Consider the following 25554-nt stretch of genomic DNA (forward strand, 5'->3'; position numbering starts at 1 on the left):
GAGTGAGAAGACAGCAAAGAGCAGTGAGCTAGGAATTTCTATAGGGTCTTGCCAAGAACTGGGTAAATATCTAGTTTCTATCTCTAAGGGATAGCTTTCCTTTGGAATATGAACTTTTTTTTGTGCTCAGCCAATTTGCAGGTGAACCTGTCACATGTGGCAGCGCAGTGCTGGCAGTTCAGTTTAGTAAATGTTTACTAAGTCAACAGCGTAGCTGCTTTGTCTTGGAGGGAGGAACGCCCGCACTCATTCTTGTATGGAGGACATAATTGGTAGCTACCAAATATTTGTGGAATCAGATTGACTGACAAGTCACTTGGGTAGTATTTCTATGAGAGTTCACACTGAGATGGAAAGAAACCAACACTGAAACCTAGAGACTGACATTCACCATGAAACTGAGTTCAGGGCAGTATGAGGGGATCCATTTTGTACTGTAACTGAGAGGGCTTAACTGCTGGAACATCAAAAGGACTTTGTTCTGAGGCCAGCTCACTTGCAAGTTATAATTTTACATATAATATTGCTGCCATTAAAAAAAAAATCTCTATTATGAGATGCCTGGTATTGAACAAATATATTATCTCACACCGGCCCCATCATATTAATGTGAAAACAGAGACTCCAGGAGAAGTGACTGTTGAATATGTACACAGTACCTTTTAACTGGTGTTCGAAACCACATCCAATAGATTCTAACTCCTACATCCATTCTGCATTCTCTAGCATCTCTTACCAGCACTAGACTAAGGACCAAAGAGCCAGTGTCCACTGAAGAAGAGAGGAGAAATTATGTCTTTTGGGGAGACTGTGGAGTTGGAAGGGCCCCAAATATACACACCTGGATTAGAGTGAAGAATAAGCAGGTAAAAAAGATGAGCGAATCCTTTCATAATATGGCCACTAAAGAGAAGCCCTCAACTTCCTCAGAATATATGAATGACTATCAAAAACATAGGTTGGATGGGAAGGAAAGTCTTGATGAGACAAGTTGGGTGGGGTAAGAGTCTTGCCAAGAATTCCAGCACTTAGAACCCTCCTGAGACGCAGCAAGTTAAGGATCTGGTGTTGTCACTGGAGAGGCTCTGGTCTCTGCTGTGGCGCGGGTTCGATCCCTGACCCTGGAACTTTTGCATGCCTCGGGCCCAGCCAAAAAAAAAAGGAGAGTTCCAGCACTATGTTTTGAGCCAAAATGTATTTTTTTTCTCTTCCTGGTACGTCATCCTTTTGATCCTATGAGAGGAGGCACTGATATGTCTTCATAACTGTATCTCAGAGTTTATAGTCTAGATTTTTTTTTTCTTTGTTCTTTCTCATTAAAAAAAAAAAAAAACCAAACTATTCTAGGGTTCCCTTTACTGCCACCACCAATATTAAAATCAATATTGTTAGGACAACTTTAGATTTTAGAGATTAGAAAACACTTAATAGAGTCATTGGATTTTGCTGTTTAATTTACATGTAAATCTCTAGGCAAGTTCCCATCTTTTAATATTTACTTAAAATATTTACTTTGACACGTATACACAGCACATGGTAGGAATGCATTTAAGATGAGTGTTGATTTATTTGGTTTGTTCTTCAGTAGATAATGCTGTCTGTATGGGAATGAGTTAGAAGGGGGTCATTATATCAGCTAACTCTTCCGTCTAAAGAGTATATTGATGCGAAGGCTATACCTTGACACCATTTTCTGTACTTCGATAGTGTTCTGGTAGCTTTCAAAATAAACACCTCTTTGTAGCTGTGTTTCGAGACTCATCTCTAATGTAGCACTCAAGAGGGGAAAAAAACCCAGCAGACCCAGTATTAACTGAGAAGTCACTTCGGGGTTGCATTTCGATCCATTTAAGCTAAAGCTGATTAGCACATTTTGAAAAGTGAATCCAAATCCTTGTGCTAATCAAGGGAAATTGAGCCATGTTGGTACTAGGGAAAGCTGGAGAGAAGAATGGATGTAATGGCAAGTTTTTTATTCATCCTACAGCATACAGCTTGGTTCCACGCCTCCCCCCTTCCCCAAGAAACACCTCTCCTAAGTGCTTGTTTTATAAAGCAACCCAGCAGGTGAATATTTAGGTGTTAGTGGCATTCAGGTGGTTTCACGTCAGTGCTGTAGAGAGAAGAGAGGAGAGTTTGCAGGCGGGGCTGTTTCCAGCATGCTGTTAAGGAAAGTGTGCAAACTGTTATACATTAAAGACACATTCGTAATTTTGAAGCATGATGTATTTGTGAGTTGGCTGTGTATGTTTACCATAATTAGTGGCTGTTCATCCTCGGCTGGTGTTTTAAGGTGCAGGTTTTATTATGATGCAAGCATGGTGAGGCCAGCAGATCTGGAGATGACAGCTATTGAAAAGATAGCTTGTTATTGATGATTCCCAAGGGGAGGGGCCGTGCCATGCCATTCAGGACCACGTGGGGAAGCCCTGGCGGAGTGAGTTAGGAGACCGAGGGAACAAGGAACAAACCCAGACTAGAGTTTTTTTGGTGGTGGTTTTGGTAGGAAGGAAGGGGTGGGTCTGAGTAAACAGGTTTAGGATTGGCAAATTTGAATGATTTTAGCCAACTGAGGACCACAGAGGCTACCAATTGGCTGGTATCTGTCCCAGGAGTGATTAGGGCAAGGGAATAGTGGCATGGAGTGTCAGAGCCTAATAGAGGATGGGGTCAGAGGTGTGGGTTTGGGGCTGATTAGTTTACTGTCTCTAGAAATTAGCAAGCTCCCAGAGGGGCAGTCTCTTCAGTGTCCACAAGGTCCCAGATGCCCAAAGTACCAGCATACAGATATACTTAATACAGGTGGTGTGCAGCTGACTCTCTCTTGTACATCTGGCCTTGATGATTGCATCTAAGAAAAACACTCATCCACCTCTGCCAGGGGCAAACCTCACTTGCAGATGATTTCATTCTTCCCACAGACAGAGACTCCTCTCTGTCTTTCTACTGCCTAGTATGGAGTAATGGGTGCCAAGGAATGGGATGGAAAAGAGAGAAGAAGGTATGATAATATTTAGTTTTGTTCTCTTCATGCTTTAATAGATTGAAGGAATTTTCAGAGCAGAATCCTGTTTCACGTATATGGCCATTTTTCAATTAGAGTCACTTATTAACCTCCGCTTCTATGAGCAGAAAGGCTGCTGAGTCTCTTTGACGGCACAGAGCAAAGACTTCCTCCCTCCCTCCAACCCCCTCCCAATCCCCAGTGCTTCTCCCAAGCTGGTTGAGAGGCTGAAAAGCTCACAGATGGGAAGACAGAAGCAGATTTGCACTTTTATGGCATGAAAACTTTGATGTCTTCTTACAGAGAAACTACCCTGGATAATTCAAAATTTTAAATGTACATTCAAGTGTGACTGCAGTTTACCTGCTAATGCTGTTAAAGTGACATCTGGCCTAGACTCCAGCTGGTCTGTGGTCTTTGAAAAGACAGCCACACAAAGCCACTTGCATAGCTCCTTACCCTCCAAAAGACCTCTCCAGGGTGCACACCATTGCAACCATTGCTTAGCTAGGGTTATTTCCTGAGGAGAGCTCTAGTTTGGGTTTATCTGGTTGTGTACTATCAAGGTAACAAGGGATCTCAGAAGGCTAGAAAGAGAAGTAGTATCGATGGAAGTGCCTTTAGAGGAGAGCCGGAATTGACTCAAGCATTAGCTCCAGAATTGCCAGTGGTTGTTTCATGGCCGTGATGGATTCGATGAGCTTTTATTGCTGCTTTCACTGGGAGCACCATCCAGGGGCAATGAGGATAAGCACTGTCTAGTGAAGAGCAGTTTCTGGAATTATTTGGAAGTGAGTTGTAATCTCAGGAGTTGCAGCACAAAGGCCAAAAAGAAATTTATAAAGAAAGTAGAAGCTGACCAGGAGATGACGTCAAAGAAATGAAGCCTTGAGTTGATTCCCCCCACCCCCCCAATTCTGGGTACCCCGAGTCACTTTTAAATGTTCTAGTACTTAAAGGGAACATTAAAAATTACATGACTAGACCCCCTTGAAAAAAAAAAAGTTGTAATTGAAGACAACACGCATACCTTTGGAGTAGGTTACCTGGGTTAGAACCCTTCACTGATTATTGTTTTTATCTTCGTTGCTTTATTTCTTTTTTTAGTCCTTGATATTTCATGGGCTTAGGCCTTTCTTTCTCTCAGACAGCAAAACCTTTTTAAACAAATATAACATGATGCCATATGGTATTTTTATACCCAGAGCACCTAGCACATTGATAGGCACAAAGGACTGATTGAGTAATTCTGCTTTTGAGGGAATGAGCAGAATTACAGCCCATCTAAAGCTGCAAAGTAATGGTCCATGTTCTTTTTCTACTGTGGGTATTTCACTGAGGTGAATTGGGAATTGGTAGAACTGAGTATTGATTGGGATGGAAGGTCTTAATAGCAGTGATATTAAGACACTAGGAAATTAAAGCAGCCTGCTAGCCATCACTTCTCTCCTCCCCCCAACAATCAAACAAGCAAATAAACTGAATAACAACAATAAAAATCCAACTTGGAGTTCCTGTTGAGGCTCAGCAGAAACAAATCTGACTAGCATCCATGAGGATGCAGGTTTCATCTCTGGCCTTGCTCAGTGGATTAAAGATCTGGCATTGCCTCGAAGTGTGGTGTAGGTAGCAGATGTGGCTTGGATCTAAAGTTGCTGTGGCTGTGGCTGTGGCATAGGCCAGCTGCAATTCCACCCCTAGCCTGGGAACTTCCATATGCCATGGGTGCAGCCTTAAAAAGACAAAAAAAAAAAAAAAAAAAAAATCCAACTCACTAGGTTTGGTCTGGTAACAGTTTCCTTAATAGGCTTTGATCTTGAGGTAAGTACACAACTTCATCCTCAATTTTTTAACTGGCAAAAAAAAAATTCCCACTAGATTTATCACTGCTTGATTTCTTAATAATATTCCTCATCAGAATAACATTTGGGGAAGCTACTTTATGCCAGGACAATTCCAGCGAATCTCTTGAAGAAGACATGTATTTTTTGTGTGTGCAGCAACAACTAGTTTGGGAGAAGCACTGGGCGTGGTTTTGTGGTTTCCTTCTTGTTAGGGCTGCTCATCACTTCAACCACAAAAATCACTGCCAACCTTCAGAAGGGGAAAGAAATATTGGCCAACCTACATTTTCTTTTCTTTTTTTAATGACATGCAGTGACTTGGGTTCTTAGAGACCAGCCAGATGAGTTGTGTTTGGAGTTCCCCAATATAGTCTTTGCAGAAATGTGGGTTTGTTTCTACATTGCTACAAACCGTTCCTCTGCATTGGGGTTGGCCTCTGTCCTGGAACCACAAACGTGGTTTGCTCTACCAGCTGACTCATCCCACTTAACTTCCGTGTCACCGTGAAGAACCAACATCCCTCACCAGCCCATGAGGTTGTGAGACAGTAAACACTGAAATGAGTGGTAGGAGCTGGCCAGCCTATATTAAAAACCAGAGTCGGAGTTCCCGTTGTGGCGCAGTGGTTAACGAATCCGACTAGGAACCATGAGGTTGCAGGTTTGGTCCCTGCCCTTGCTCAGTGGGTTGGCGATCCGGCGTTGCTGTGAGCTGTGGTGTAGGTTGCAGACGCAGCTCGGATCCCGCGTTGCTGTGGCTCTGGCGTGGGCCTGTGGCTACAGCTCCGATTCAACCCCTAGGAACCTCCATATGCTGCGGGAGCGGCCCAAGAAATAGCAACAACAACAACAACAACAACAACAACAAAAAACAGAGTTGTTCATTGATTCCTTCAAGTACTATTTATGGAACCCCCAAACTAGCCAGGCATTGCTCCAGGAACTATGGATACAGTGATAAACTAGTAATTGCAAACTTTTTCTTTGAAGTACCAGATAGTAAATATTTAGGCTTTACAGCCCTTACCATTCTTATTTCAACTCTGTTAAATTTTTTTATGCAGAGTAGCCATATAGCATATAAACAATGATTAGCTGTGTTCTAATGAAACTTGATTTATAAAAACAGATAACATATGACCCATAGTTTACTACCCTTGAACTAGACATAATATTCTTGTCCTTGTTGAGTGTGCATTCTAGTAATCTGCATTTAATTTAATTTAGTAGCTATATTTTATAAGTAGTTATATTTTATAAGGAAGATATATTCCTGAACACCTCACCTAATTCAAAACAAGAAAGATCCAAAACTTGGAAACTTTCATAAGGTAAAAAATTCATAAACAGGTTAAAATGTCAATATAACCAACAAGCAAAAAGTCTCGCATATAAGTAAAAACAAAACCATATTTTAAAAAGCACTTTTTTTTTTTACCAGGTCATTATTAATAATGGTTGCTAACAATGGAATATATTTTCTAGACCTTACACAGCCACAAGAAAACTAAACTATCTGTAGCTTTTGGTGAATTGACCATTCCTTTAATGCTATGAAGACAAGATGGAAACTTATTAGTAACTTCAGAAATCTAAAGTTTTTGAGTTCACCCCATCCCATCATGTCAAAACTGCTGCAAACTCCATAAGTAGCTTAAAGAAACATGTTGTTTAGAAATTTGGTGAATGCAGGAAATTGTTCATTCAGTATGCTATCTTTGGTGAATTGGCCATTCCTTGATTTGGTAGCTGGGCATGTTGACTTTTGGCAAAGGAACCTAGAAAAGTTAAGCATGGTTCTTAGTACATGTTGTGACTTCAAATGCTCTTTGGCTGGCTGGCTGCATACTTTGTGACTATGTGCATGTGGCCAAACTTGCTCATAGCATAGTATTATCAAAGTCCTATGTAACAAAGCAATTTCATTTGTGGTTCCATGAAGAGAATGTTTGCTCTTGGAGTTCAAAAGCTGATTCAGGCTGAACCTACATACAATTTCTCCCCTCAACACTTTATTTATAAATTAACATTTATTAATTTTCCATCATGTAGAGTAGTTGCAAGAATTGTCCAATGAGCATCTATATGGCTTATGGTTTTTTTTTTTTCCCTGTCTTTTTTAGGGCCACACCCGCGTCATGTGGAGGTTCCCAGGCTAGGGGTCGAATCAGAGCTGTAGCCACCAGCCTACGTCACAGCCACAACAATGCCAGATCTGAGCCACATCTGCGACCTACACCACAGCTCACGGCAACACTAGATCCTGAACTCACTAAGCAAGGCCAGGGATCGAACCTGAGTCCTTATGGATACTAGTCAGATTCATTTCCACTGAGCCACAATGGAAATTCATGATTTTTAAAATAAGTGGTAACCTCTCTTTTTCCAAAGTAGCTAGAAGATTATCAACCCAGATAGTTTTTGGGACCACATCTTTTCAGAAGTGACCAGATATAGAACGGAACTGTTTCTAGTTCTCCTTTGTGTTTCTTAGGAAAAATCATGAAGTATTCCTTAGCTCTAGGTGGTACATGCTCTTATACTTGCTCATTCTCACTTTCAAAGAGTTAAAAAAAAAAAAAGGCAGGGGGGAACCCAAAACTTCTTAGGTTTCTTTAGTATCGTAGTATCACCATTACCAAGCCTTATGGAAACTGAAATTAGTTGTCAAAAATTTTAATGCTGGGTATGAACCAGTGTGGCTGAATACCAAAGTTTATTTCTCAGCAGGTTGCTAAGAAACTAGAAGGCTTTCAGATGCCCTTTGAAATTGCTAAGGTATGTCTTTCCAGTGTTATAATTCCATTTAATTGCTGCAGGATGAAAATTCAAGAGGTTGGTGCTACCCCAGCCCTATCTCCTTCCACAGGGCAGTATAGGGTATCACATGGATCTCAGGGAGAATTTACTAGCTGCAAAGTAAAATGCAGTCTTCCACACTGTAATTTCTTGAGTTCCTTTTCCTTCATGTGGAAAGGAATGATTGAGGGGGTAAAGAAATCGTTGGACATCTAACCACAAAAGGAAAAATTATTCTCTTCCAGCTTCTCAGGGCTCTGTTTTTGTTTCATTCTATATCCTGTGTGCTTTGGGTCTGGTGAAGAATTACAATGTGAAAGGGAGTTATTTCCTTCTAGAAGATCTGGTCACCATTTAATAGTAATCACAAGTTTGGGAAAATTGAAGGTTTGGAAATATTTTCTACATCTTTCTGGGTAGTCGCCTACACTCGGACCAACCCATCATAGATTGTTTTGTTGGCCACTCCTGCCTGTGGGGTAATATTTTCTTGCCTTGTTGACCTGCAACTGTGCTGTTTTAGCCAATGAAATGTGAGCTCAGGTCACCTGTGCTACTTGTGAGGAAAAGCTTTGAGAGCCATCGAGGGGGTCTGCCATTGTCTCTGTTCCTCTTCACCTGAAGGCAGTAGCGGCGTCTGAGGCATCAGCCTGGTTTCCATCGTGAGGATGTGGTTCAAAGCCCTCAGCCGACCCACGCGGGCCATCTTGTTGAGAGCCATTAATCTAGATGCTGGGGCATTTGTTGCTGCAGCACAGCTTAGCCAAGCTGACTGGCATCCACCCTTACCATCCTGTAGTGCCTGTTCATAATTCTCTGGTTCTAGAATGAAATCGTCGAAAGACTTTTAAACCTGCACTTGTATGATTATGAGAGGATGGGAAGGCTCTGAGCCAATAGCATTTAGAACAATGGATTTTTCTGTCTATAGTAATTCCTTTATTTATTTATTGACCACACCCATGACATAGGAAAGTTCCCCAGCTAAGGATCAAACCTGCTCCGCAGCAGTGACCCAAGCCACAGCAGCGATAATGCTGAATCCTTAACCTGCTAAGCCACCAGGGAACTCCAGTAATTGTTTTAAAAATCCTATTTCCCCTTCCCTGATGCTCCTCAATTAACCTTTTGAGAGACTTCCAACTCAATCACAAGCCACTTGCCTATCTTCAGTTAGAACAAAGACTTCATACAGGCAAGAGTTTATTTTCAAAGATGCACCTCAAGTGCCTGGCACACAGTCGGAATATTTGGTGAACGAATGCAGGATGTGATTGGTTTCCCGTGGATTTCTCTTTTGATTTGATTTTAGTGAAGAATATAGTTGGGAGAATCACACTCCTTAACTATGTTTCTGTGTCTCTGATAGGAAATCGGATTCTGGTTAATAGGTTGAATATTTGTTTCTTTTAATAGGTTGATGGGCACCACACGATTAAGTCACCAGGGATCATGACCTCACTTCATGATAACCAAACTGTCATCAGTTACTTGAAATGTCAATTTTGCCTCATTTGGGCAGGAACCGTTAACTTGTAGTTTAAAAGAAAAAGGTGATTATGGAACTACTCCTTTCTGAAAACAGGAGATTCAGCCTGGCTTCCATATTCCAGTAACCAAACTGGATGAGAAGCAAAACGTAGCCCCATATTGTTTCCGAGGCCCCTGCGCCATGCCCCTGATTTAAGGGTGAGGGTGCTTCCGCAGATGTAGTGCCTTCACCCATTTCCTCTGCTTTGTCATCGTGGGGCTGGATTTAAGCCGCTTTACTGTAAAATTTCCCACTGAGAAATTTCATCACGATGAGGCTTTCTGATCTCTTTAAAATAAAATGGTTAAAAATAGACCTTGTGGGAACCGTTTTCCACCTCAAGAACAAAATCCCGCAAAAAATGTTTTACGGCAGACTTGGGACCTAATTATTTTTTTCTCACCTCAGCTTAGCCGTCCTCATTGTGCTTCAGGGAGAACAACAAGCCTTGGTTTTCTAGAATGTGACCAACGAGGCCCTCTGCGTCCTGTGGAGGTTTTGTGTTGACAGTGCTCCCCCAGGGGCTTTGCTCGGGGCAGTGGGAACAACTTTGAGGCCCTATATCTAGTTCCTCTTGAGTTCAAGGACCTTCCCCTGTGAAGCCAGCAAAGGCCTCTCCAGTTTAGCTGCACTGGCCTCGGGTGATTGCAAACACTGAAGTCTGCTCTGGGCAATGGGGAAGCAACTAAAAGCAGAATAAGACACAAAAGAGCCTCTGTAATTAAGATCCATGGTCTTCTGTCCACTCGGTCATTAGGGCTGGTTAAAGCAAGCCTCTGCGACATACCCGGGGCCTTGGCTAGTTTGGGGCACTTGCAGAGCCTCTATATATAGAAAATGGACTCTGGACTGGCTGGGTAGTTATCTTTTTTTCAATGTCATCATCTTTCCCTCTGCCTAGAAGCTCCCTTCTCTGTGAATGTTTGCTTGTACCATTTCTTTAGTTTCTGTTGCTGTTCTTTATTGCTGTAGCTGTAATACCTCAGACCAGTGCCTGGGACTTACTACGTGATCAATAAAATAGTTGTTGGCTGCGGAATGAATGACAGACAGATAAAGGCATCTCCAGGATTACTGATGAAAAGTAATTGTTTAATTCTGCAGTGGTGTTTAGTCCTTTATCACCTGTTGGATTCTGTGTCAGGGAAAAGACTCAGAAAGAAAGTTCCAAATGTTGAGTCGTTTGCACAGTAACATGATCCACATTCTTCATTCTTCTTCTTATGTACCCTAGGCCCTTACTTCTATTAGCAGATGGAAAATTCTTTTTAAGAAATTGTTACTGAGCCCATTGTGGCTCAGTGGGTTAAGAACCTGACATAGTGTCTGTGAGGATGCAGGTTTGATCCCTGGCCTCACTCAGTGGTTTAAGGATCCAGGGTGGCTGTGGCTGGGGCAGAGCCTGGAAGCTGCAGCTTCTATTTGACCCCTAGCTTGGGAACGTCCATATGCCACAGGTGCAGCCCGAAAAAGAAAAAAAAAAAAGAGAGAGAGAGAGAAAAAGAAATTGTTACCGAACCAAACATGGATCCTCTCTCTCAAGTGCCGTCAAGCCAATCTGCTGACACTGGGTTGAGGTGAAGGAAAATGCAGTGTTTATGGCAGGCACGAGGTGTCCAGGGCAACTCATGCAAAAGCACGTGAACATCTCAATGGGTTTCAGGAAAGCATTTTTAAAGGCAAAATGAAGGAGGGGAGCATCAGGTATATGACCAGCTCATGCTCTCTGACAGATGGTGAAGTAACAGGGTGGTGTCATGGAGTTAATATCATCAGTCTTTAGGCTCCAGGAGGCCTGGGGGCTACTTGCTCATAGTCTTCAAGTAGTTAACTTCTTCCATGTGGTGGTGGGTTTTAGCATCTATGAAACAACTCAGGAAATGTACATCAGATACTGTTACCAAAGCTGGTAAAGCAGAGGCTATGGGGGAGGGGTCTGTCCTGGGAAGGCCCCCTAGGGTCCGGATTGGTTACAAAATGGCAAACCATCCAAACTCTCGTGAGGCGTTATGGGGTGTATTTCTTGAAATGTCCCATTGGGCCATCTGTGGGGGACATTTTTAAAAAGCATTTTTATAAATACATCCCTAGGCTGTAGGTCTAGGGCCCAGCATCTCTGCAAATGAATTTGAATGTTTCTGAGATAAACGTTGCTTCTGCCCTTTCTGTTACAAAGGTCTTACCTATCCTGTGCTGTTTTCACACTCCTGCCTTCCAGGTGCATATTCTTCCTGCCTCTGTCCTGAAAAATCCTATTATCCTTTAAAATTCAAATATCGCTTTCTCTGGGTGCAACCCCCACCCCATCCCAGGAATTAGCTGCTTCCCTGTTTCATTGTACCTGTTGTGCTGAGTACACTTCCTGCAATAGTACTTATCACCCTTTGTTGTTGCTGTTTGATTAACAGGTAGATGGTTAGACTCTTAACTCCTCTAAGGCCAACGCAGGAGTATTCATCTCTGCTTGGTGGGCATTGGGCACAGTGCCTGCACCAATTGGTGCTCAGAATACTTGTTGCATGCATTTATAATTGTTTCTGTTCCAAAGGAAGCCTCAGGCAGGTGCTTATAGTCTTTAACATCTCTCTTTATGCTAGTCGGTTGCCCTTCTCACTGCCTGAGAGGTTCCATTGTAGGGCTGGATTCCACCTGCAGTAGCCAAGCCCAAGGCTACTGCTCTCTGCTGTGTGGGAGGAAGGGCCAGAGGGCATTTACTGAGCAGGAAACCTGGAGTCCCCTGTTTCTCAATTTCCCACTGTATTCTTCCCTATCCTGTTTTCCTCCTCTCCTCAATTCCTCTCCCCGAAAGGCAAGACTTAACCACTGATTGTTTTGCTCACTTAAGCATCATGGAAATATAGCCAATAAAATGATGACCCTGGCAAGTTACTAGAACACAGTTGGAACACTGCCTAAAACAGTTATGCATGTGGAATTAGCAGTCAGGGCTCTGAAATCACAGCTGTGGCTTGAGACGTAAGAGGCTGGCAGGGCCAGATACTGAGGCTTCTTCTTCCTTCGTTCCCTGACTTTTGCCAATCATCCTAGGAATCTGATTCCCAGCCTCCAATCAAAGCATAGGAAAGGGTACAACCACTCCTGCTGACAAAGGTTTTTAGATGTCTCATGCATGGAAAACCCGACCAACATCTTAACAGCCTTTCCCCACAAGCTGCAGTTGACACATTTTCCCTCTTGCAGCTTCTGTATGTACAAAGGAGAACAGCTGGCTGACCCTACCGTCAGATCTCCTAACGGACTATTGGAAAAAAGGAATTCAGGAAATAAAGCAATGTTAAAAATGGGGTAAAGTAATTTTTAAAATGCAGTCACCCGAATCTGTGAAGGAACTGCTACTGAGGATGATGGAGAAGGAGTGTATTTATAAGTTTCTGTGGTTGTCAGTATTGGAAGCCATTGGGATGAGAGACCTTTTGAAGTTCCACGTTGTCAGTGAAGGGTTGCCTCTGTTTTTATGGACATGAAAGTGGGAGAGCAGATCAGTTGGTGGGGCTATACGATAGCTCATTCAGCTAATTGCCCAGGATAACTGGGGAATAAAGGATAGAGTTCTTATTTTAAGGTGATGGTGCCAATAGCATTGAAAAATGAAATTGTCAAAAAAATTCGGCAGTATGGATCCAGTCATAATCACGCATTATTCAACACTCTACAAAAACCATTTTGTATCTCTGCTCATTTCTATGTTAAAAAGACACGGTTATTTAAAAGTTAGGAATTTCTCACAAGCTGGATCATTCTATCCAAATGTACTCACCTACTGATTTACACTTAAACTAATGCCAAAGTTCAGGTTGACAAGGGTGAAGAGGATTAAGGTGTCTTGGGCAAAGGAGATACCTGAGAAATCCTCCCAGGCCACTTGTAACTTTCTCTGTGCCACTTGTAACCTTCTTCTGTGCCATTTCAGGATGTAGGAAGATGGTCTCCGGGGTGTGTTATATTTTGGTGGCATCCTAAACAAGCAAACCAGACATGCAAATCCGAAATCCCAACTGAATCTCTTCTGAGTAGTCTCGACTTTTTAAAAATGCACCACCTGAAAGTTGAGAGTTAAGTTTTATTTGTGGCAAATATAGGACTTAAGCCTGGGAGACAGCATCTCAGGTATCCCTGAGAAATTTTCCGAGGAGGAGGAGAAGGGGGAGCTAGGATATATAGGAGTTTTTGCAACAAAGGGCAGGTAGCAAGAACAAAAGAGATCTGGGCTCTCTGAAATCATTCCTTTCATATGCACCTCAGCTATGGGGCCAGTATCCTGAGGTTTCACAGCCTGCAGGATGACCAGCTCTCAAGCTTGGTGGTGCCTGCATTCGCAGACAACTGTGAAATACCACCCCAAAGAGGCAGGGGGAAATAATATTAGTGTATATGATAAAGGTGAGGGGTAGGTGCATGCAGCTATGCACACATTTTTCAAAAGTTTGTTGCTCTTGAAGGTTACTATGGTCACAAGGAGCAGACATCACCATGAAGGATTTTAGTGTTTTTCTAGATATGAGGATATGCAAGAATTGGGCACCTAAAATCTTCTAAAAATATCTGACTCTCTGAAGACCTGTTCTTCCAGTTTTCCCAGAGCAAAAGCGTGCATCACTCCTGATCTCCACCCCGAGCTCTGCTCAGGGGGTGCTGCAGGGCGGCAGTTGCAGGGGCTCATGATTTCATCCATGTAAAGGCCCATGGCAAGTACCGAAGTTCTGCTCCCAGGTTTAAGTCCTAATTTTGCCCCAAATGAAACTTAACCCTCAACTTTCATGCTGTGCATTTAAGTCGACTGTATCGATGAGCCGTTTATCTGTACAAAGGTCAAAAATCAGTCTGATCCTATTGGCATGCACGAATTTCTATAGAAACTACATTAGTTTTCTTCTTACAAAAGAGAGTTCAATATGGTCCTAACTGTGCTTGCTATTTTTTTTTTTTTTCCAGTTCCTTACTTCCTGACTTCAGGGGAAATTACAGTTTTACCTTCAAAAAGACTTTTGTGTTCCTAGATGTCTCTTTTAGGTAACTGTTCTGAACTCACCACCTGAAGTAATTACTCTAAGAACTGTAAAACGCTCTCTTAACTTCTCCCTAATCCTTGTAGAAAATTCAGAATCTTTTACCTAAAACTCCATCTTGGCTTCCTCAACCTTAAACTGGACCTATATTTCCTTGGAGTTTTTCTCTCAACTCAAAGGAGTTGATTTGATTTGCATGTGTTTAGAGATCTTAGAAATTGAGTGAATAGAGGAATTTATAGTATATAAATTAGATGCCAAGCTGCATGGCATGATTTTGCCATTTCTTTTCCATATTGCTAATATTAAAAATAATTATCCTTTGAATAAAATACCAACAACAACAACAACTCAGCTTTTCTTGTAATGCTGTGCAATTAGCAGCTATCCAAACATCTCATGGTAAACATATTAAAATCCACCCTCCGTATTTTTAGGTAACAAAATGTGCATTGAGATAGTCTTCATTTTGTAAATTAGGTAATCCTGGTAACATTTGATAGCTTTCTTCTCAATTCTTATCTGTAGTTATACAGTCATTGAGCAGAATAAAATGTCGCAATGTAGCAATTAGGAACATCTTTTTTTTTTTTTTTTAATCCACAAGTTCAGTAAATTACAACTTGATTGTCTAGGTAAACAATGTTACCTGCTGTGGCTGCTTTGTTATAGAACAGAGTTCTGCATGCAAAGTAACAACAGTTAGTAATTCCCAGTATGACAGAGTGTATTTTTCCTATAACTTAAACTTCCTGTCTCCCACCCTGGGAAAACAGATTAAGATAAACACATTATCCATATTATCCTCTTCCTCCCAATTTCCTGGCCCCAGGGCAGCCATACCCACCCCAGACCCCCTCTGCAAGGGTCCCATGGAAGGCACCCCCCCCCATTGCATTTAGCAGTGCTTCACCAAAGTGTATGCAGGCTGATCAGGATGGAGGAAATGCCAGCTCATTTTCTCATTAGGGGACAGAAATATGCGTGGACCAGACAGTAGGCTAGTCCTTCTTGCGTGGCGGTAACCTGTGGTACTTGAGGGGGGTCCTACCACTGTGTACTGCATAGGGTTCACTGTCAAATAATTTAACACTCAAGAAACTCTTCCTTGAATACATTAGAATATATTTGCAAATTAATTGGTTAATTAGATTGGAGACATCTCTGGGGTCTGAGCCAAAACAGATGTGTGTGAAAGCCCCTCATGGAGCTGGAGCTGGGGACAAGAGCTTCTCACTGAGCCTTCTGAAGGATGGACGAGCTCTCCTGTCACTTGATCTTATCCTCATCCTGGGTGCCAGAGGATTCCAGTGTATGCATTTATGCAGAAGGCAGGGGACCTACATCCCTACCTTGGAGTTAATTGTTAGAGGGACATGCTCCGAAGGGCCCAGACTTTCCGAATAACTGTACTGTGAAATAAAGTACTATAGAATTGATTCTTTTTCGATTATGTCAGGAAACCATATGGGGATCCCGTTACAGCGAAAGGAGGACAAATGAGGTAATACTTTCCTGTAAGATGCAGGTTGTGCCCATAAACATACCATCAAAAGGCTGAAGCTGGAGTTCAGGTCTTAAAGTATGAAATTAATCAGTATCTGTCCTTTTCCTTTTCTTCCTCTTCTGTTGCTTTCGCCTTTCGTAGAATAGCACTCCTGTAAATACTGCACTTAATACTAAACGTTGACTTTTCTAATTGGATCATTGAAGTAGATTCTTCTTGTTCCTTCATTCACTTTTTTTTTTTTTTTTTTTTTTAAATGAAGCTCTTCTGGTGGACCCTCTGGGTCCTAAGGTGGATGCTGGACACAAAAGGGAATGACATACATAGTGTCTAATTTCAGTGATCTGGTGCTTTGTGGGGTGGGAGGTTGGTTTCTGTATTTCCTAGCACTTGCAGTAGGCAGAGGCAGCACTCCGGAGCAGCTTACATGACAGGAGGATAAACGTAGAGTTAAAGGAGGTCTTGTCGTGGCTCAGCAGTAACGAACTTGTGTAGTGTCTATGAGAACACGAGTTCAATCCCTGGTTCTGCTGAGTGGGTTAAGGATTCATTGTTGCCGTGAGTGGTGATATAGGTCGCAGATGAGGCTCGGATCTGGCGTTGCTATGGCTGTAGCATAGGCTGGCATCTGTATCTCCGGAATGACCCCTAGCCTGGGTGCCACCCTAAAAAGACAAAAAAAAAAAAAAAGTGGAGTTAAAAGATAGGTTGTAGATCACATGTGTCCACAGTTATGGACTCACTGTTGGCAGAGCCACCTAGACTGTTGGGCCAGGTGCATGTGATGTACCCAAGATTTAAGTATCCACGTCAGGCCTCTCCTTCCTCCTTCTGTGTGATGCCCACTTGTTACACTGATTGTCAGCTCCCGGAGGACACTGTTATGTCTCCTCTATCTAGAAGAGTCCCTAGCAAAGAGCAGACTGACAGCAAACACTGGATGTGAGCAGATGTGCAGGCGTAGCAATTCTCAGACATCCCAGGCACAGGGAGCCACACTCGACAATCATAGGGGAAGATTAGGGCTCCAGGATGGACTGTTAATAAGGCGGTGCATCCCGTTTTACCCTGAGCTTTGAGAGATATGCTATGTTATCACAACTAATCACTTTTAGTTTTGCTTACTTGTTAAGCAAGGTGAGCCATCACAGAAATAATTTAGGCATAGTTGGGTCATCTTTAAATGAAAGTCTTTCATTTCCTAAACTTGATTTTCTTTTAAAATAAGAGAAACAGCCTTAAAAGTACAGAAATGATATTCTCATTTGAAATCAGTAGTTTTAAGGCTTAAGATTGGGGGGCATTGCTTCTTAGAAGAGGGGTACCAGTGCCACCTCATACTATTTCCTTGCTTTATATCCCATAGTAAATGAGTTTCTCCTCGATCTTGAAAAATTAGTTCATAGTCTAAAGGATTATTATATTTGATTTGATTTCCTCAGAATGATATTATTCAAAGAACTATTCTCCTAGTATAACCTTATTTCAAGGAGAAAAATTATACAATTTTTTTATATATATATATAACTTAGATTTATATAATACTGTGAGGGAAAAGAGAATATTTATGACAAAATTATTTAAACTTTACCTTCTTTTTCCAAACAGTAGTCCTTAAAATGTAACTTGATCAAATGGGATTATTTTAAAATCAGAAACCTATATACTGGTGGTATTTACGTTTGATAGGGAGATAAGGATATCATAAAATGAAACATTATTTTGAAAATAGACATCATTCCCTGCTGTGCTGTCCTTCAGTCAGGGCCAATATTTCCAGGGGGTGGGGGAAGAAATAAAACTAAGTTTGTTTTATTTTAATTTCCAGACATGGTTTATGAGGGGGTATATGTTTCAGAGAATTGCCAACATTTCTGGTGATTGACTTCATCATACACTCAAGATCAGACTGTCTCCAAGGATCCTCCACTCTGGGCCCTGAGCTGCTCTTAGCCAAGCCCTGACTCGGGGATGATCCGATGGCTCGTCCTTCCCATCCTCTGGGTTGAAGAGACAAGCTGCTGTTTATGGGCAAGACCCAGGCTCTTCACCTCCTAGAATTTCTGTTGGAAGGCTGTGGATTGGCAGCTTGCATCCCTTTTCTTAAGTTCTTGCCCATTGTTCTGGATGTGGAGCCAGGCATGGACAGGTTGCTGGGTTCACAGAGCAGACGGAAGGCACAGGGCCTGGAGAAAAGATTTACGCACTGGGGTGGCGGCCTGCGGATGCTGGCAGGAGGTCCAGCCTGCCAGGTAGAACTCACACATCAGGGAACACAGAGTTGTGCAAAAAGTGAGATTTTTGGCAGGCCCTTGGCACCTTGGAGGACCTGCCGGCCCCAGGGCAGGTGAAGTGGAAGAAGTCTAGGAGCAAAGCTGTTGGGAGGGTGCTGGCCTATCTCCCATCAGCGTTAATGCAGTCTGACACTGGTGTCAGGCCCTGCTTCTTGGGCTAGGGTGTATGTTGGCAGGACTCTAGGATTTGCTCTGAAACATGTTTTCATTGTAAGAGACCACTTGGTAATGAGGATGTGTGGAAGGATATACATACTTTCTTCCTACCTCTATCGATTGACTCTCATCATCGACTAAAAGTTGACCAGAGGAAGCAGCTACATTGGCTTAAATGATTCCTAGCACCATACCTAAAAAATTGTGGCCCAGGGATGTGCTGATGTGCTGATGGCTTATGCTTCTATCACATGCTGCCTCTAAGGCTAGGAGTGGGGACCAGTCCCACCCATGCCAAAGGGGCTGGGTAGCTCCGCAGAGGGGAAAGGGATGCAGGGAAGGATGCAGCAGTCCTCTAGCGTTTGAACCCACAGGGATGCCTCATATGCTTGGGCTGAAATCCACCGTGGGCCATCTTCTATGAGGTGGTTCTCCCTAGACCTGGTCTAGGGAGAGCAACTTATTTGCCTAGAGAAGGGCGTGGGCAGAGGTGCTGCTGGCTAGTGGTGGTCCTTGGAGCCAAGTTCCTGAGCCTGGAAGATTAAGTATGGACTTGGTTTCTGAAAGACAGAAAAGTCCCATTATAGGAAGTAGAGACAAATACTTAAAAGGGCTAATGGCATTGGTTATATGCTGAATCCTTGGCTATTGAGCCCAAGCTTCTCTGGGCTTCTCTCTCAGAGATGGACTGGTTCTAGAACCTCAGGTAGAATTAAACTTGCAAGTGGGTGGTTGTGTGTTTCACCACGGGGCTTTGAAGATTGTCGGTAGAGGAGGCCAGCAAATAGATATGGTAGAGCTGACAAATTGGTTATTACGGGGTTGATTGGTTAATAGTGTGTTTATGTTCAAATGAACATACCGCCGCCCAATTAGCAAAGAGCTTTTTAAAAAATTGAAGCCAGGCGGGGAAGGGAAAAAAAAGAAAAGAAAAAGATATGTTTACAGGAAGTGGGTAGGTTTGAGGGAGGGTCTCTGAAGAGTGTTAAAGGTAAAACTCCAAGCCTTCCATCCAGCCAGCCATGGTGTTGGTGACTGAAAGTCATTATCATATGACCCTTTGCTGTCTGGTGGAGTGTTTGGAATGAGCTAGTTAATCCCATTCCAATTCTTAATGGGCAGGTAGCCAACTCATACAAAACACCTTGACAATCCATACTAATTGGTTTGTCTCCATGGAGCCACCAAATTGAATCTCCCATGGAGATGGACATTTTCCTCAACACCCCCCACTTCCCGTTTCAACTTTCCTCCTTCTCTCCCATCGTGTGCACGTGCGCACGCGTGTGCGCACATGCGCGCGCGCACACACACACACACACACAGAGCAATGGAATGATTTTGCATTTAAATAACATCATTTTTTCCACCCATCTTTCTGGCCTATAAATTTCCCCAAGGTTTCTTTTTAAAAGAGGAGTGGATTCGAGGTAAGGAAAGTAAACTGAATGCCCTTGGGACATTTTCAGGGTCATTTGTATTTTCAGAAGCGGTTTCATTGCCAAGTAGTAAGAAAAAAGTTATCTGTGAACAAAGCAAAAATGCACTTCATGTCTTGGAAGGCCACGGAAACAAATTCCTAGACACAGATTCATACAGCCTAGAAATAGTCTCAGAAAGATCTACCGACCCACAAAAAACTTCTGCCAGCCCGCAGAATCATTTCCAAGAATGGCTAATCATGTACTATTGAGAAATAACCCCCCCCCAACAACGGATAAGAATATGGGTTTATGTAATGTTGATTGAAAGCCGGGTTTTGAATAAATGATTACCCCTTATACCTGAAAGTTGGCTTCCCTGAGCACCAGCCACCTCTGGTTATTTCTAAGGGGCAGTAGGATTGATAGCGTTCCCTCCATTGGGTAAATATTTGGTACATAGTTGGCTAGTTAGGCAAAGCCGTGGCCCTCGGTAGCAGTTAATTTTGAGCTCTGGAGCTGGACGGATCCTGGCCAGTGTGATCCTCACCCGTTGTATGACCTTGAACAATGACCGAACCTCCCTGGTCCCCCGTTTTTTCATCAGCCGTCTGTGCCATAGCGTCACTACTTAAATGAAAAGTATATTTTATTTATAATTGAATACCATGTTTTTAGTTGTCAGTTTTAAACGACTTAACTTTGGGGACATTTGGGATTTATATAAGGAAGGGAAACTTGTACGGAATGAAAAGCTGCAACACCCCCTTCCTTTATTAATGTGACATGGCCCACCCCTTCTGCCCACGCCCCCTCCCACTGAGGGTAAATTAAAGCAATATAACTCAGTGTAAACATTTGTCAGCCCAAATGCATTTCTAGACATTCGGTGTGTACAGGCACCTGGTTATTTACACGATTTATACGATTAATGCCATCAGCCCTAGATAGGCTGCATTTCGAATACCTGCTCCCTGCAAGCCTTGCTGTGCATTTTGACAGTCAGAAATAAATAACCTTACCTATAATTATCTCTGTCTGTAGACTGTGGTAGATAGGGAACAATGGGTATTTCATACTCCGTCCTCCTAGGGTCCAAAAGGGATGAAAGAAATAGAGGAAGTTTTCCTAACGAACAAGACAAAAGGAAGTCATTTCTGAGTAAGGCCATTAGATATTTTTCTTGCTCCGTAATCACAAAGCCTAGATACCACTGAAGGGAAAATGATCTGATAGGCTCCTCTTTATCACTGCTTGTGGATAAAGCGAGGTTTGATTTGAGCCTCCTGGGCTCCAGGAAAAGGCAGAGAAATAGGAAGTGAAATGGACAAGGGATTCCAGCGGGACTCAGCAAAGGCTTGCGTGGGACAGAGAAGTGCCAGCACCTCTCAGGCCGTTCATTCTGGCTCTCAGATGTCCGTTTGGGCTTTCGTCATGGCAGTTCATCTTTTATGCAGACAAATAGTGAATGCTAGAGGCATGAAAATTATAAAAGAACCCCCAGCTTCTTGTCTTTTGAAAGGTCCTTGTATCCTTGGAGAAGAGAGAGGGAAGTAGGAAACCTCTGCAGACGGCCCCAAAGAAAACCCACAGCGCTGTCCTCTGCGTTCGTGTGCACCAATTACTTGATCATGTCAAGGATGCTTGTAATTTGGGGAGAAGAAAAATATGTAAACCTGTTCCTTGGACTGGGAAAGAATGGAATTGTTTAAAACAGGTTTTATGGTCTTGCTTTAGGTTTGAAACATGTCCTTACGGATTTTTTTTTTTTTTTTCCTTTTTCAACATTTTGGTGGAATGGTGGCATATTTTCAGCATTACTCCTCCCTTTTGAGGGGATGGGTAGGTATGGAATTGTCTTGCTATTGTGTCAGTGTAGCAAAATCCTCTGCAACTGGTTGCCAGTGGAAGAGGTTGGAATAAATTGGTGCAGGCCCTGGCTGACTGGCAGCAGAAACTTTTTCCGCCACACGTATGACAACTTCATCTTCTGGAAAATTGTATCCAGGTAGTAAAGGCTGGCAGTGATTTATGCTGATTTGGCTTTGCGCTCCTTCCATGGGTATATGAAATACTGCCGGATGCTACAGACCTTCTTAAAGAACCCCAGCAGGTCCACGTCTTTCATCCTCCTTCCTCAGCCTGCATTCTTGACATGTCTGAAGTATGATTTGAGGGCCTGCGGGAGGAAGGAGCCGGGACCCGGAGCCATCTGGAGCCTGGGCGAGTAAGCACAGGATGAACATCTGTTTGAAACTTTGTGGAGCTGTCCAACGCCACTGATTTACAGCCCTTTGGGGAGCCTGGGTACAGAACCCAGACTCGAGAGGAAGCTGGCATCTGGCAGGACTTGGGGTACACAATTGTGCTTGATTACCAGGATAGGATAAGTCTGTCTGGCCTTATATTCATTGCCAAATTGTAGATTTCTTATTTGGGCCCTATGTCTCTGCCACCCAAACCAAAAAAAAAAAAAAAAAAAACCCCAAAAAACCAAACTTATCATGCTCATATCAAAATATACATAGTCATACAGAATCATCATAATAAAATGATGCTTCTGAGAATTCTTATAGAAGCTGAGAGGATGCCCCTCTGATTCAGAGGACTAGGGGTTCCATCTAGGCTATGGCACGTAAGTAGCTATGTGACTGTGGGCAAGTCACTGAACCTCTTCGTGCTTCCGTTTCCTCATCTCGAAGGGTGTTAATAAACAATAACAGTGCTTACTTTTTAGGGTTATTTTGAGAAGTAAATGGAGATTATACACATAAGGGATTTCAAATAGCACCTGGAAAATTAAGCATTATGTAATTTTGTGTGTGTTCTTGCCCTGGAGGGTTTGAGCATGTACCACGTCCAGGGACCCCACTGCCCTATCAGAACAGTGACTTTGCTTGTATTGTTTACCATCCTTCTTCTGCTACCACTTCCCCCTCCACCACCACCCAGACTGGCTTGGTTTCCCTTGTTCCTTGAGCATGTCAGGAATGCTCCAGATTATTGGAGCTCTGCACAGACAGACCCAACTCCCCACCCCCTCTTTAGGAAGCTGCCTTCTCTTCAGCTCTCAGGCCCCGTCAAAGTTGCTTCTTCAAAGAGGGCTTCCCTGACCAGCATGCGTGACTCAGTCTTGACCTCCATAGTCATGCTAAGGCCCCCTGCTCTTTAGGTCCTATGAGGGTGTGTAGCTGCAAATGACCCTTTGCATTTCTTCAGGGTCTATATCCCGTGACAGGTGAAGAACTCCTAGGAGCACATCTCATTTCTGTTTGAACCCCTGTTGTAGAGCCAGTGTCCAGCCTGGCGAAGTGCCAGCCCATAGTAGGCACTCAGTAAGTATCTCTCCAGAGTAAGTGACTGGCTGGCTGATGTGCTTTATTGAGTTTATTCAAGGTGGGTTTCTTCTGAGCTGGCCCACCCTGATTCCCCCCTACACCCCCCATTCCACTCGTCTCCACCCCTTTTATTTATCTTGTAATGGAAGCGGAAGAGAAGTCAGGGAGATAATCAGATGCCTTTTAGAGCTGAGCCATGTTCTCCTTTGCTCTCTTTGGTATCCTTTTGCCCATCTGGTTGGGAGCTGAGGAGGAGGAAGCAGGACCTATTCTCCTTTCTGATCAGGCAAGTTCAGTGGGGACACTTGCCATGTGGATGTGCTCCATCTACTGGTTGCATCAGGTGGCTGCACCCTTAGTGCATGCTAATGCCCCACACTGCTAATGCTCCCCAGCCAACCTCTTTAAAAGCAGCTGAGCCTGGAGATTCTATTACACATTATTATTCTGCCAGCAAGAGAATTAACACTAAAGCATGGTTTGCATGTGGAGCACACCTTTTGCATCTCTAGTGTCTAAATTTTCATCAGGGTTGCACACACTCTGTCGTGTGGGCTTTGCAAATTTGAAGTGAAGGGTTTCACACTCGTGTCCGCAGGTTAAAATCTGTGATTTAACACCAGCTTTGACTATGTCTTTTTCCTCGTGTATGTAACGATGACCAGATTTGCAGCATTTGGAGAACACCTTGGCTGCAAGACACCTGAAGGAGATGTGGGCATCACACCCATTTTTGGTTCTTCCTCTAGGAAGAACACACACACTCACACACACACAACTCAGGACTTAACATTGCCTGTAAGGCTCAATAAGTAAATTGGGGAAGATGGAATTTGTCGGTTTGCTTAAAGAAACATAATTATTTTAAAATGACAAATGGTCCCTTTGTCAATAAATGATTTATGTCTTAGCTTCCATGCCTGGATACCTTGTGTAAATTATGAATGAGCTTGCAAGTAGATTTAGCAAAGGGTGCCCAGCAGGTCTCTGAGCTGAGGGCTAAGTGGGTAGCACCGCCTTCATTCTGCTCCTTTTCTACTGCTATTATGTCGAGGATGCAGATGTCTGAATGTGAATTTGGGGCGGAGGGATAGCTTAAACGTGTGCAGCTTTCCAAGGATTCATCTAGCATTTCCATCCAAAAGGATCTCCCACCACACCACCCCCTCCAAATTTCAACATCAGCAGTAGCAGGAAGGACATGAAACCATCTTAGTTCAGTTTAAGTTTTAAGATCAATCACTCTCAAACGTAGGTTTAATTTTCTTTTTGAAAAACATTAGGTATCTGCTAACATATTCTTCCTCACTGTTATTCTACCGAGTCTGCACTCAGCCTCTTCAGCGGAAGGTTTTGAACAAGTAGATGGGTTTTGTGCCTGTTTATTTGATCATTCAGTTATTTACGACTAGAAGATTTCACAGTGACAAGTAAATTGGGTGGATCTGCAGTTTGACTTGGTTTTTCTCCATTCAGGATGCTTTCAGATGACAGAGCGTATATGCCCAGCACCCTCTCAGAACAGAAAGGAAGAGGGGGGGTGCAGACTGTGAACGCATTAACTTGTGCAGAATGCAACAATCAGAAGAACATGGGGGAGTTCCCATTGTGGCTCAGCAGTTAACAAGCCCAACTAGCATCGGTAAGGACGCAGGTTCAATCCCTGGCCTCACTCAGTGGGTGAAGGATCCGGCGTTGCTGTGAACTGTGATGTAGGTCGCAGATGCATCTGGGATCCCACGTTGCTGTGGCTCTGGCGTAGGCTGGCAGCTACAGCTCGGCTATATCTCCAATTGGACCCCTAGCCTGGGAACCTCCACATGCCGTGGGAGCGGCCCTAACAGAGACAAAAAGACCAAAAAAAGAAGAGCGTGGAAGTCAGTCATTTAAATGTCAATTCTATATGTTAAGTTTAGTCGTACTTTATTCGGATTACGAATTGGAATGAGCACCGAAATATTTTCAGTGTGCAATGCTTTGAAAGATCGCATCTGTGCCTCTTCTTAAAACATCAAGAACTGCCAGTACAAAATGCCCGTGAAACCCAGCTGGTTCTCATCCTTGAGGTGCAGGCAGGTCCTGTTTGGATGTTAATTGTTCTTCTCTGCTGGCTCTGTAGCTCTGGGCAAGTCACTGGGCCTCTGTCAGCTTCTGTGCTCCGTTGTGAAATGGGAGCAATAGTGCCAACCTCAGATTGTGACGCTTAGAGGGTGATACTCTGTGTAAAGTACCAAGTGCTTAGGATGGGAGTGTGCTAGAAACTGTGCCAGTTGTTTCAGTGTCATCATTATTGTTATGTCTGCATGTGAAGGTAATATTTCATGAGTATATTGTATATGTTTTTGCAAAGAGGCTTTCCTTGTTCTAGAAAACGTCAACTTCCTCATTCTAGGAAAGACTTTGATGTAAAGAATTGAAAAGTATTTTGTGATATTTAAATACATATATATTTCTCCCCCCCCCTTTTCCTTCCAGTGTATTTTCTATGGGATCAGCAGCCTTGAAGGTACAGGTGGCAGTAGTTTGCTCCGATCTGGCCTCACAATATGGTCTTTGGTTTGCAAGTCTGAGGTCGTGGGCAGGTCCTGTAATCCTTAAATTAGTCTAGGAGGCAGATGGATGGAACCGTGTCT

At 43.1% G+C, this 25554-nt stretch overlaps 1 protein-coding gene and 1 long non-coding RNA gene across 5 annotated transcripts in view; both read left to right on the plus strand.

Moving 5' to 3' along the window:
• The window catches only part of EXT1 (exostosin glycosyltransferase 1), a 290691-nt gene that overhangs the window by 210491 nt on the left and 54646 nt on the right, over positions 1-25554 (plus strand). The gene's annotated exons all lie outside the window — the stretch shown is intronic.
• On the plus strand, positions 10201-14080 carry LOC146403721 (uncharacterized). The gene is made up of 2 exons (XR_014843467.1): positions 10201-13251; positions 13910-14080. It is a non-coding gene; the product is annotated as an uncharacterized LOC146403721 (long non-coding RNA).

This window comes from Sus scrofa, chromosome 4, assembly GCF_054392235.1.
Source record: "Sus scrofa isolate SSC_HxYL_T2T_F1_AM1 chromosome 4, Sscrofa_HxYL_maternal_Yorkshire_Landrace_v2.0, whole genome shotgun sequence".
In the NCBI taxonomy this organism is placed as follows: domain Eukaryota; kingdom Metazoa; phylum Chordata; class Mammalia; order Artiodactyla; family Suidae; genus Sus; species Sus scrofa.